The 4,157-nt window shown below is 44.4% G+C and overlaps 1 pseudogene; it reads right to left on the bottom strand.

Moving 5' to 3' along the window:
- LOC114689441 overlaps positions 1-607 on the bottom strand; it is an 88,354-nt pseudogene extending 87,747 nt beyond the window's left edge.
- Between the last annotated feature and the right edge of the window lie 3,550 nt (positions 608-4,157).

Below are 4,157 nucleotides of genomic sequence, written 5' to 3' on the forward strand. Positions count from 1 at the left end.
TCCAATTAGTGAGAAATAGAGGGTTTATATGAGCCAGAATTGTTGAAACCAATGTTGGATAAAGCACACGGACAAATAGCCAAAGGAATGGAAACACATGAACTACGAACCAATGGCTGAGGGGCCCCCAACTGGATCAGGCCCTCTGAATGGGTGACACAGTTGATTGGCTTGATCTGTTTGGGAGGCATCCAGGCAGTGGGACCGGGTCCTGTGCTCATTGCATGAGTTGGCTGTTTGAAACCTGGGGCTTATGCAGGGTCGCTTGACTCAGCCTGGGAGGAGGGGACTGGACCTGCCTGTACTGAGTCTACCAGGTTGATCTCAGTACTCAGGGGAGACCTTGCCCTGGAGGAGGTGGGAATGGAGAGTGGGCTAGGAGGAAGGGTAGGGGAATGGGAGGGGGAGAACAAGGGAATCCGTGGCTGATATGTAGAACTGAATTGTATTGTAAAATAAAATTTTAAAAAAAATCTACCTCTTAAAAAACAGATGCTGGAGACAGTGCTTTCCCAGTTACCCAGACTCCAATGTGCTCCTCTTCCAGCTCTTCAGAATCTTGCCTACTGATGGTGTTTGCGATGCCCTCTAGCATGACTTTGTGCATGTTTCTCAATGTGATCCAGGGAAGAGCTTTTCATTCTGCACTTAGGGATGAGTCTGTCTTTTGTTGATACTGGAGAAATGGCTTGGAGGTTCTTATTAAGCTCTGAGAAGTGGAACATAAGCACTCATGGGACTCACATATGCAATCTTGTCACTGAAACAAGATGCTTTCTTCTAGCAGTTTGACTGTGCACAGCCTGAGACCAGGGTCTCAGACCCAGCTCTGACTCTTGAGGGATTCCTGCAGTCATACTGAAGTAAACCAGGCAGGAGGAGGAAGTGCAAGGCTGTGGATTGCTCAGTCCTCTCCTGAGCTGCTTTCTGCTGCTTTCCTTGTAAAGTTCATCTCACCTCATGTGGATTGTCCCCCTTCCTCTCCCAATAGATACTATCTCCTTGTGCCCTTTAAAACAGATCAAAGGATATAGTTACTGTTTTTTTAAATCTTTATTTCTTAATTTTTGAGGTGGGGGGAACCTGGCACCCATCTCTCAAATACATGCATGTTTACTCATTCTAATAGATGCCCAGCTTAGCTTCGATAATTTCCTGCTACCTTTTAAGCTGTGCCATCTACCTTTTGCCTCCTGGGTTTATCTTCTCTATTCTATATTCCTTTCTTTACTTCTTCCATGGCTTGGTGTGTTTCTGGGTGCCTGGCCCCTGATGTCCATTCAGTGACAATATTTTGATATTCTACCTCAGTGCCTGAAAGTGTCAGAGGACTGTTGCAATTCTGTTGGTTGGTTCACTTAAAATTTCGTAGGGTCATATGGGAAGGGAGACACTGACCTCTGGAATCTGGACCCTGGCCAGACTATGGTATATTAATCCTGACTGTACTGCCTTCTAGTGGAATAAGCTTCATAGGGCTTTGCAGACTTGGAGTCCAAGAGGCTGAGTACTGTGCCCATCACAGTCAATATATTGACTCATGCACTTAGAATTGGCATCTGATATCTTGCTACATGGAACACCAAGACTGGTCACCATTATGGCTGTCACACACAGGCTTAATCCATAAACTAGAGCTGTGCTTATTTCTTTAATAGAAATGCAAGAGTAATGAGGGAAGGAGTGTGATGTTTGCTTTGATAGATACACAGCAGCAACCCTTAAACACAGCATATTGATTATATGCAATGGACAGAAGGGTACAGCTATTCATGGTACAGATCTCTCTTGGAGACAATCTCAACCCGCAATGATCCTAGGGAATTTCATCCAACCCCCACACTAGGCTTCTCTATCTCATTACTAAGCAGCAACCTTCCACAATTTATTGTTAGCAAAGACAATGTGTGCTCTCCAAGTCAGAGAAAGACCTGAAAACATTTTTAGTAGATGCTTGTAATCAAGAGACCGTCTTGGATTGCCTTTTGCTTGGGGCAAATTTGGTCAAGTGTGTCTACAAGTACTTTGCCACTGATGTCATAACACTATAATGGGGTAGAGCACAGCTCCTGGGCCAGCTTGCTCAGCTTGTCTGTGTGGTATAAGAATTGTTTCAGGACAGGCAGAGAGAGTTTATTTCCACAGAAATTGACCTTGCAGAGTAGCTGGGAGCATTGGCTCAAGGCAGGTATGAAAGCACCAAACTCAGAATATTGTAACCCACACAGCTCTAGTTCTTGGCTTTGCAACTTGGGTACTTTCTCAAGAAGAATTCCAAGTGTCCTGAGGCATACCTCACCTAAAAGTATGTTTATGAGATTCTAAGGGGGGGGGGCTAGGGAAGCCAAGGCAGTCAGAAGAAGTTTAACGTGGAGAGCCCAAGGCAGTTGTCCTGTACCAAGGATGAGCTTTCTCACTATAGGAATTTTTGGATCGTGGGACAAACCCTAGTAAGCTCTGTTGGAAATTGCTTACCCCCTGCCCTCAGTCTTTTTTAAGGGCACACTTTTACTGCCTGGCTAGAGTGGTATTTTTTATCTTTCTTGTTTAATAGAACCACATTGGGCAGGGAAAGCACATCTGGAACTTTAGGGGTGTTGGACACTTAAATACACTGGAGTCTGGGAGAGGATGGACCCGGTGTCTGCTTTCAAGAATCTCAAACCTACCATGATAGGATGCTTCATCACATCCAACTTGGGATACATTACATATATACATGTGTACTTAAAGGGTTTTAGTGGTGTCTCTTGATGCTGACTTCCAGATCTAGTGAAACCTAGAATGTCCCCCTGTATCCAAGATGGCATGTTAGAAAAGCTAACTGTCCTAGAATAGGTGAGCTGTGCTAGGGTATATGCAGTTCCTTCAAAAATGGCTCATGGGAAGAGGCTGAATGATTGAAACTAAGGTCTCCAAGATTCTGCCAGGAGAGGGCACTTGGCTATGACTTTGGTCAGAGGCAACAGGACATGCCCAGTTGATCAGATGCTAAAAGATTACCCTTAACTAAACTTCTAACACTTCAGGTAGTGGACTGTGCTAGCCTCTCACTTTGGGAAATCCTCTTTACCTTTTGGACTGTGCCACAAAATGGAAAGAGTGGATGGGGCAGGCTTCTTAAACTGAAGTTGAGAGCTGACACCTCAAAACCGCAGGAGGAAACAGCCCACACTCAAAATGGTAGGAGTCTTCAAACACAAACACCACCACCTTGAGCAAGGCTGCATCTCCTAAATATACCCAAGTGTCATTACCTGAAACGAACCCAAATAATGTCATTAACTGGGGGCATGCATGTGTTCAGATGTCCAAGTCTATGAGGGTATTTCCTTTAAATTGACACCAGAAGATGAAGACTCAAGAGCCAGATCTGTTCGTGGGCAGTCTTCAGGAATGAATGTCCTTGATCTACAGTTGAGGCTCCACAACTTTATGCACTGGCCCACCATCAATACTAGGATAATTGCTCAAAGTCAGTTGATGGCTGAGGCAATCTATAGTCTTGGCAGATCCTGCCTACATTAGCGTAGTCTTGAGTTTGAAAACTATCCTTGAGTAGACATTGTGATGACTTTCTCTTATTTTAGAAGCATCAGGAAATTGAATCCTGTCAGTTTTGTTATAGGGCAGCATCCTGAAGCTGTCAGTTCATTGCCAGGTTCTTTTGATCTCCATCACAGGAGTAGGATGATGTCCCAAAGGGCGGATTGTTTCTGTGTGCATAGAAATGGCTGTGGAGTATCTGGAATAGGCTGGCTTCACTTGGGAAGAAATGATCCTGGGAAGAGCAGCTTGGTTTAGAGAGCTAGTCCTTAAGATTAATAGTAAGCTAGCAACATGGGTTCCCTACAACAGGCTAAGTAGCCTTAACTAAGGCATTGTGATACAGTAATAAAATGCCTAGGCTCACCTAATCAAGAAGCCATTGTGTGGACAGATGAGTATTGTGAATATTAACAAGGCAAATCCACATAGTTGAAAAGGTTTATTTGGGGATAACTTACAGCCAGTAAAGGAGCTTGTTAAGGGAACCAGAAGAGGAGAGTTTTAGTATAGCTGTGTTCTCTGGAGAACTCTGCTCAGTTTGCCATCCAGCATCACAAAGAACCAAGAGAGCTGCCACATCCGGATCTTGTGTCTTAAGGACTCCCAAC

Source organism: Peromyscus leucopus, chromosome 10 (genome assembly GCF_004664715.2).
Source record: "Peromyscus leucopus breed LL Stock chromosome 10, UCI_PerLeu_2.1, whole genome shotgun sequence".
Classification (NCBI taxonomy): domain Eukaryota; kingdom Metazoa; phylum Chordata; class Mammalia; order Rodentia; family Cricetidae; genus Peromyscus; species Peromyscus leucopus.